Genomic DNA, 9,300 nt, shown 5'->3' with positions numbered 1-9,300 from the left:
GTGCACCCCCACCTCTGTGCACCCCCACCTCTGTGCACCCCCACCTCTGTGCACCCCCACCTCTGTGCACCCCCACCTCTGTGCACGGACGCACTGCACACACACGCGTCTTCATCAGCTTCCAAACACAAACCACAGCCCAGCCACAGGGAAACGATATCCCAAGTGACAGCCACCAAGAACAAAATGAAATGGAATGAGGTCCCCAGGGGAGTTGGACGCACTACGGGGACGCCCCAAGGACACCGAGGTGGGGGGTGTGCAATGAGCTGGACACGGGGGCTCCTGGGGGAGGGAAGGGGTACAGTCTGGATGCCCCTAAATTACGGTATTTTCCTTCTCAAGACGGAATGAATGCAGCCTCAGACAGATACTGCCCGGCAGCTGTTGGTGGCGGGGGCCCCGTGGCAGGCCAGTGACTTTGAAACGGGGGATTGGAATGGAATCTGACAAAGGGGCCACTGTCTCTGAGGGAACTTGACATGAGCCCAGCCAAGCCCCGGCAGGCGGGAGTTTGCACAGCTGCGGCTGCGAGCAAACATGTACTTTGAGCTGACCTGGGCCCGTGGCTTTGGGCATTAAACCTGACACTTTCCAGATGTAGGCGCCCTCGCTTTGGCACTGTCCACAACACTCTGTCCTCAGGTACACACACACACATACACACACACACACACACACACACGCACGCACACACACACACACATGTGCACACACACACACATGCCCGCATGCATGCACACTGACTCTCACTCACGACATTCCTGTAAATGCCACATTGTGCTGGAGACCCCAGGCCTCTCCTGCAAACTCCACACCCGACCTGAAGGTGCGTCCCCCAGGCTGAGCTGCAGATTTATGAGCTGGATTTCAAAACAGTTCAAGTTCAAAGTTGGCTCAACAGCAGCTGCCCCTCTGACTGCCATCCTTCTACAGGCTTGGCTCCAGGTTGGGTTGTGAGGGGATGCTAAGCATACCTTCCAGACGGTTCTTTTGAACTGGTGTTAGGACGAACCCTGAGATCTCCAGCACTGCAGACAGGGAGGCTCAGCCGGAGTTTGGGGGTGAGGGTAACCCTACATGGCCGCTCCCTCTCGGGCCTCATCTGGACTTGAGCACAGCCCGTGCAGCCCCTGATATATGGCAAGGGCAGGCCACGTGTGGACCTCAGCTGCCTGGGGTGTTACAAAGCCCTGCCATGGCCCCAGCCCTCTCTAGCGCCATCTGCTCTGGAAATTACCCCACTCAGCAGTCCTAACTGGAGGGTGGGGACGCAGATGTGTTAGGGCAAATTGCTGACAGAAGCCAAGTGACAGGTGGGAGGGGACCCTCAGACATTCTCTTGGGCAGGAGATGGCTTGCTTGGCGGGGGACTCCCCAGCCACGACCCCACCATGGGGTCACTGAACTCAAACGGGGCCCCAAGTCCACAGAGGGTGTGACCTCCCTGCTGGGCACAGATACAAGAGAGGTCATCTTCCTTCCGCTGCTCCTGGGTCACGGAAGGGTAAAGCGAGGTGTTACTGAGCCGACAGCGCTGACTCACACGGTGTTTTTCCTCCTGGGACAAACCTGAGGACACTGGGGACACTCACCACTCAGGGGACCTGGAAAGGATGCCGAAGGCTCGAGGCCTCAGTGCTCACACCTCAGGTGACCCCAGGACGCAGCGGGCTCCCTCCAATTCCTTCCCAAAGCACTGACTAAATCCACCCCCCTGGACTCTGACTAAAGAGCACACCATTTCTTTTTGCCTTCATTTTTAGGGTACAACCTTCACATGTGAAGCACATACCTCTCAACTTGCTGGGTTGGACGCATTTTTGGGGTATGTGGACACTGGCACGACCCCCCGCCAGGTGAAGACAGAGGACACGTCCATGGCTCACACGTCCTCCCCGTCAGGAACCCGAGTAACTACCACCCGGCTTTTATCATCACTGATAATGAGCTAACGTTCATCTTTTTTTTGCCCAAAGACAGCTAGAGAACATCTTAGTAACATGTAAATGGCAGCATACAAATTGCATTCCTTTGCGTCTGGCTTCTTTCACTCAGCATAACATTCCTGAGATTCAGCCATGTTGTTGGGCATATTACGTGGTGGTTTGGTCCTTTTCTTTGCTGCGTAGTGTACGCATGAATGTACCATAATTTGCTTGTCCGTCTGCTATAGACAGAATGTTTGTGCCCCTCCTCAAATTCATATGTAAAATCCTAACCCCCGGTGCGATGGCGTTAGGAGGTGAGGCCTCTGGGAGGTGATGAGGTCCTGAGGGTGGAGCCCCCAGGAAGGGGTCTGATGCCTTTACAGAAAAGGCCTAGGAGGGGGCGGCCGGTTAGCGCAGTGGTTAGAACGCGGTGCTAATAACACCAAGGTTGCCGGTTCGAGCCCCACATGAGCCACTGTGAGCTGCGCCCGCCTTTAAAACTAATAATAATAAAAAGCCTAGGCAATCTCCCTCGTCCCTTCTGCCATGTGGAAAGTGAACACAAGACTGTATGAAACAGGAAGTGGGTCCTCACCAGACACTAAATCTGCCTGTTCAGTGTCAGGAAAGCAACAGTCCAGGGAGTGGGGGTCAGGTCCAGATTCTTCCCCACTGGGTTCCCCGGGGCTCCAGAATTTGGTGAAAGAGCATCTGAGGGTCCCTGTGTGTCACCCACCCCTCCCCTTCCCCCAGCAGGGCTGGCAGAGCAAGAGGCCTCGAAGTGAAGATGGGGAAACAGAGGGGGTCCCCTAAACTGTGGGGCCCAAGAGCTTCGTCTGCATGGAGAATTTAGGTGTCAGTAGATGTCAGGGGACCCGCTCTCAAAGCCCAGGGACCTCCTAGATCTGAAACCTAGTACCACTGAGGAATGGGGAGAGGGAACCCTAGACATTCTGATTTGAATAGATTGACCCTAAATTGGCTGAGATTATATTCTGCCAATAGATAGATTGTGGGCTTGATAGAGAAATTGAATTATAGCAAAATGAATTGATTTTGGGGGGTGGCATGCCTGAGTTTGGGAACTGCAAGTTGTCACCTGCCTCACATAATATAGGATTCAGTGTATCCTGATGTGCTACGCAGACGTGGAGCTCAGGGGTCACTGAGGGAAGGTGGCTATCTGATAGTCAAAATGGCCCATTTCTTTGTCCCTGCCCCAGGCCCAAGCACCATTTTAAGCACTTGATATATGTACCCCATTTAAGCCTCACGGCAACTCTATGAGGTCAGAGCTAGTAGGACCCCTCTGAAGGCGGGGGAAACTTTAAACAAGACGTGCAGGCTGACTTCGTTGGTAAACGGCAGAGCCGAGAGTCACACGAGGGTCGGAGGCAGGCACCTGCACTATACTCCCTCCCAGGACACTGCAGGGAGTGAACCCCACAGACGCTCTGTCCTGGGCACTGCACCCCAAGCTTCTGTCACACACGTCAGCACAGCAGAGACCTCGTGCTTCTACAACCTCCATGTTGACCTAGACAGGCACGCCTTAGGTTTGTGACACGCTAAGTGACAGGCCCACTCATTGTCCTCTGGCCACTGCCTTGGTCCGTTCAGGCAGCTGTAACAATATCATCGACTGAGGCGGCTTAAACAACACGTTTCTTTCTCATGGTTCTGGAGCCTGGAAGTCCAAGACCAGGGCGCCAGTGTAGTCGGGTTCTTGGTGAGGCTTCCTTCCTGGTTGTTTCTAGCTGAGAGAGAAAGACAGACAGACAGACAGACAGAGACAGACAGACAGAGACAGACAGACAGACAGAGACACAGAGAGAGAGGGAGAGCTCTACTGCCTCTTCTTATAAGGGCACTAACCCCAACGTGGGGGCTCCACCCTCATGACCTAAGGTGCCATGAGGAGGTGTCCCAGACGCCCCACCTCCTAGTACCATCTCACTGGGAGTTGGGGTTTCAATATATGAATTGGGGGGACACAAACATTCAGCCCACAGCAGTCATGATGAAAAGGGATATCTGGATCCTTCGAGATAATCATCGAAGGGGTTCTTTTATTCACTGAGGGCAGTTGGCCCTTTCATCTGCACTAACCGCCAGGGAAGAAGGTGGTGAAAACCCTCAGAACTCACCGCAGCCCTCCTGGGCCTCCCCCTTGGCCTGTGCATGCGGGGACCCCCTGTGCATGCGGGACCCCGGGCTGCGAAGGCCCCGGGTTTTGAGCTTTAGAGCTCAGGTCACTCTGTTGTCTGGGGAGCCCTGGGCCGGGCCCCTCTCCTCCCACGGGAGACCGTGTCCTGGAGGCGCTGGGAGCCACTCTCCCAGCCGACCGCTCCTCTGACCGCTGCAGCTCTGGCTTCACGTCCATCCGTCCATCCGCCCTGGCCAGCTCGCAGCCCCTCGTGATGAATCGGCCCGTTGTCCTCCTCGCAGACAGAAGCCGTATCACACACTCCACCTGTCTGGTCACCGCGGCTCTCAATCCTCCTTTTGTGAGCTGATGGGAAAAGAGAGATCTTTGGAGCTCTGTGGAAAGACACTGTCTGAGCCCCGCCTGAGTGCAGGCCTGCTGTCTTCTGGGCAAGGACGAGCAGAGCTCGCAATGCGGCCTGCAGGCTGGCACGCCAGGGAGTGTGCTTGGGGCCGGGCGTTGGGAAACGCAGCCCAGCTGCACCGAGAGGTCCTCTGAGATGGAAGCTGCTCCTCTGACATGAGCTCCCGTGAGTTAATACACACTTACATGTGCACACACTCACACGTGGGGATAAATAACTGGCAAATAAGGGCCCTGTCGTGGGTTGAATTGTGTCCCCCCCGCCCCCTCACAAAGATATGTTGAGGTCCTAACCCCAGGCACCTGTGAATGCGACCTTGGAAATAGGGGTCAAACTAACAGGAGGTCATGTTGGAGTAGGGTGGGCCTAACCCTAACGACGGGCGTCCTAAGAAGGTCACGTGAAGACGCAGGCAGAGAGTGTAGACATGTGTCTACAGGCCAAGGAACACCAAGGACGGCCAGCCACCCCCAGAATTATCTGTAACCCAGCTCACCACGTGTGGGTGAGCACACACCCTTCTCTGTGTCTATGCCGCTAGGAAACCTCCTTGAAGCGTGTGGTTAGGGGACAGACGGTCAGTGCTACTCACATGCTCTTGGAAGCCCCCAAGCCCTCCTCACGGGTCGTGCCCTCTCCTCCTGCACAGAAACTCCACAGTCGTAAAATGAACATCACTCTGTTTTCAAGCGAGCTGAGACAAAGGGGAGAGGGCTTGCTGCTCTGGGTAGCGCTGAGGGGACAAGTTGGTCCCCTTCTAGCAGGATCCAAGCCCCTGCCCCACGGGCAGCCTCAGGGCCCCTGGGCCTTGGCAGGAAAGACCGTCTCAGTGCCCAGAGCGGGTTTACTGTTGTCCCCAGTTTTGGTGCTGCCTGCTCTGAGCCATCGGGCTGTGGTTCCAGCCTTGTGCCCCCACTGAGGTGGCTGAGGGCTTGGCCCTGGGATGGCCCCCATCCCCCCTTTCACTGCACAAAGCTCCCTTTCACTCTCCACAGCCTGGTCTTCTGGTTTTTTAATCTGAGGTGGGGATTCTTTTTTTCTCTCCTTTGGCAGCGTGGTGCTGAAATGTTTACACTCAAGGGGTGGAGGAGAGGGGTTTGCTCTCCTCAGTGCCTGCAGATACCCCTGGGGAGAAACGAAGTGAGGGGAGAGCAGAAAGTGCTGCCGCCATTCAATGTGAGATGGAAAAAGCACGCTGTGACCAGCACATTCCAGGTCTGTGGCAAATATACACATAAATAAGGGACAGGGACAGCCTTAGAGCAAGGTTCAAGTTCCAGCTCCTGCACTTCCTGGCTGACTCTAAGCCTCAGTTTTGTCATCTATAAAATGGGGACAATGACAGTACCTACTGCTGAGGAGGCCACGGGGTGAGATGTGTTGATTGTCTAGTGTCCAGTTAGTGATGGTGAGTGTCACCATTATTGGTGTCACCTCTGTGTGTGAGGATGGTGGCTTCTTGTGTTCTTTTACACATTTTCTCTACTAAATAGGTGTTGCCCTTATACTGGGGGGTGGGAGGGAATAACATTGAAAGGAGGGTGGAACACTCAGCATTCTCACATCCCCAGAGCATGTGTTGGTTAGTTATAAACAATGGAGACAACGATGAATTTATTTCTTACCCCTGAGAAAGCGGCCTCTTCGTGAATAAACGTGACGCACCTGGGACAGGGCAAGAACAAACAGCTTGGAGAAAGCAGGAAGGAGCGATGAAGACAGGTGTCGGGAAAATAAGGCGTGTTGGCGAGTTTGGGGCCTGGGGCTGTCTCAGATGTTTATATTCTGAATTTCAAGTGCCTGGAATGATTTCTGAATGTGAGTTGCTGGGAGAGAGACAAAGAGCATGAGAGAGAGACAGAGACAGAGAGAGAGAGAGAGAGAGAGAGAGAGAGAGAGAGAGACAGAGAGAGAGAGACAGAGAGAGAGAGACAGAGAGAGACAGAGAGACAGAGAGACAGAGAGACAGAGAGAGACAGAGAGAGAGACAGAGAGAGAGAGAGAGAGAGAGAGACAGAGAGAGAGAGAGACAGAGAGAGAGAGACAGAGAGAGAGAGAGAGAGAGAGAGAGAGAGAGAGACAGAGAGAGAGAGAGACAGAGAGAGAGAGAGAGACAGAGAGAGAGAGAGAGACAGAGAGAGACAGAGACAGAGAGAGACAGAGACAGAGAGAGACAGAGACAGAGAGAGAGACAGAGAGAGAGAGACAGAGAGAGAGAGAGAGAGAGAGAGAGAGAGAGAGAGAGAGAGAGAGAGAGAGAGAGAGAGAGAGAGAGAGAGAGAGAGAGAGGAAGGTCTTGGAGTTAAAGACTGGCAAAATATTAATCTCACTGTCAGCACTGGGGACCCGGAAACGCGTTGGGGGGCCAGGGTGAGGGAACCAGAGGGAGGGGTGGAGATCAAATTTCAGACTGGTTCAGCCTTATCTTTCCCGAGTCTGCGAGTCTGCAGTGTGACCCAATGCCGGGTGAGTTGTGCTCCGTGATTTTATCAGTATAGAGTGACCCACTAAATCCTCTGGCCTCTGAAGAATCAGTGCCTCTCTCCATCCCTCTCAGACATATTCTCTCCTCATTTGCCCGACACATTTTTTGCCCCTTTGTGTGCCCAACCTCACGGTGTCACGTTATTCTAGGGGTGTCCCTTGCACCCAGCACGTAGTTGGATTTTCTTGTTTGAATCAGCACTAGAGTCTGCCTTTGTGTCATTTCACCAATTTAGATTTATTTTCACAGGAAATACACCCTGTGTCCCTTCTCTCTGGTTTCAGGTTCTGAAGTCGTTGTGCCATTTCCATTATTCAGAACTCTCTCTATAAAAACGGGCACTGTTGTCTTCTTTTTCCCTCGAGGGATGTGAAACATGTAAAACGGTTTTAGTTACACTGATGTGAGCCTTTCAGTAAAAAGTATTCCAGTCTCTCTATAATTGTCACGGTCAGGAAGGAAATGGTATCCATGTAAAATGACACAAAGAACGCTCTTTTCCACTTTCTGCCGCCGCTCCCAGTTTTCGCGTGTATGTAAACTGTGGTTTTTAAATATAATGAGATTTTTTCCCAATAATAATTGTTGACTTATTTGATTTACGTGCCATCAACCCCTTTTACAGTTTCATAGACCCCATGGGCCCCTCCTCAGAACAGTTTTTAAATGCATAACATAAAATACAGCGGTTTGCAAAGATAACCAAAGGTACAAAAACATGTATCACAATATTAAACAGATGTCATTTTCTACAGATGTATTAAATAATGCAATGCTGCAGCAGTCTGAACCTTCTGGAACTTTGAAGTAGCGAACAGTGTAAATGAGTGATGGCCGTAACATGATGTGCAAATACCTCCGAGTCTTGCAGAGAACAGAGTCACAGGTTCTGTTAATTTTTGAGGTTTGTAATAGAAGGAGATTCCTAATAGAATGAGCATGCTTTACAGCAGGGGTGTCCAAACTGCAGCCTGCGGGCCAACTGCGGCCCACACTCCATTTGTAATTGGCCCGCAGCAAATTCCAAAACTATATTTAGTTTACTTAAATAAACCAGGGGAGGCAATACGTACTTCACCTTGAGTGAGTGGCCCAGCTCTTTGTGTATTTTACCGCATATGGCCCTTGGTGGAAAACGTTGAAAAAAGTTTGGACACCTCTGCTTTAGAGGCTGGTGAAAATAGTGATAAAGGATTTTTCCCCCCTCCCAGGTTCTGAGACCCCAGGTGAGCAAGACTTGCTCTTTCCCAGGGTCTCTAGACCGCTGCTGGAGGAGGTGCCCCAGGAGACATGGCCCCTGCTGGCCCGACCCCCAAGGGCAGCTGCCAAGGGCGCTGTCATGCAGGGTGTCATGCGGGGTCTCTGGGCCTGCTCCCCGCATAAAAACACAGGATATGGTGAGGCCAAAAAGGAACACCAATGGACCCATAGATAGGGGAGTCACACCACTATAGTCTCGCTGGCGGCTGGGTTGGAGACACAGGAAGCAGGAGCCACACTATCCGCAATCTGCTGTCCACTTCTCTGCCAACCGACCCCACTTGCTAACTGCAATCCGTGCTTGCAAGCATAGCCACGGCAGTTATATCAGTGGCCAATGGCTAATCGGTAACAGCTGATGGCCAACTAGTCACAGTTGATGGCCATCTAGTACCTGAGCCAGCACCTTTCCACGTGAGGCCGAGAGCCTGGAAACTGCTCTGCTGGCTCTGTCCCCACAGGCGCCCACAGCCCCTACACCCTCCTCCTCGAATGTCAGCATCCCCTGCCCCCTCTTCCGGGCTGTGCCTGGGGTCCCTGGTCCCTCGGGCAGCTGCCTCCCTAATTGCTTCCTTTCTCAGTTTGGTGGGGGGTGGGGTCAGTGGACAGTCTTTTCCCTCTCACCTCTAATTTCTTGCACACTTTGGGGGTTTTTTCAGGCTGGGATGGAAAAATGAGCCGGTCAGGGCTGCGTGTGCCCTATTCCCTTCTCATTCTGAGGTGTGAGGACACAGGAGACAGAGTGGGTCTGAGGGCGGCTTCCTGACTGTCCAGGTGGAAAATGGCTGTGATGAGCCTTCTTCCTGAGTTTGTGACTCCTGACGTTGTGAAATAACGCAAGAGCAACAAGGAAGATATTAACGGCTGGGGACTTCCCAAATGTTACCCCACTGAGTCCTCACAGCTCTACAAGGTGGGGGCTGTTATCCCCACTTAAAAGGTGTGGCAAGTGAGGGCTGGGAGGTAAAGGGACATGCCCCGGTCACACAGCTAACAGGGAATGGAGCCTGGTATCAGACACAGGTCTGTCTGATGCCAAAGGGTATTCTGTCTG

At 53.0% G+C, this 9,300-nt stretch overlaps 1 long non-coding RNA gene across 5 annotated transcripts in view; it reads right to left on the bottom strand.

Moving 5' to 3' along the window:
• Window positions 1–59: 59 nt before the first annotated feature.
• The window catches only part of LOC109456477 (uncharacterized), a 175,397-nt gene continuing 166,156 nt past the window's right edge, over window positions 60–9,300 (bottom strand). For 2 of the 5 annotated variants that reach the window (XR_012492727.1, XR_012492730.1), the window contains 2 exons: window positions 4,289–4,443; window positions 137–3,688 (listed from right to left, as the gene is read on the bottom strand). This is a non-coding gene — a long non-coding RNA (uncharacterized LOC109456477). Of the gene's footprint in view, window positions 3,689–3,954; window positions 4,444–5,093; window positions 5,143–6,126; window positions 6,328–9,300 lie in introns of those variants that run through there. The other 3 variants (XR_012492729.1, XR_012492726.1, XR_012492725.1) reach the window with 3 other exon arrangements.

This window comes from Rhinolophus sinicus, linkage group LG16 (genome assembly GCF_036562045.2).
Source record: "Rhinolophus sinicus isolate RSC01 linkage group LG16, ASM3656204v1, whole genome shotgun sequence".
Taxonomy (NCBI): Eukaryota; Metazoa; Chordata; class Mammalia; order Chiroptera; family Rhinolophidae; genus Rhinolophus; species Rhinolophus sinicus.
Note: the sequence above shows the minus strand (reverse complement) of the source record. Positions and strands in the feature narration are given on the sequence as shown.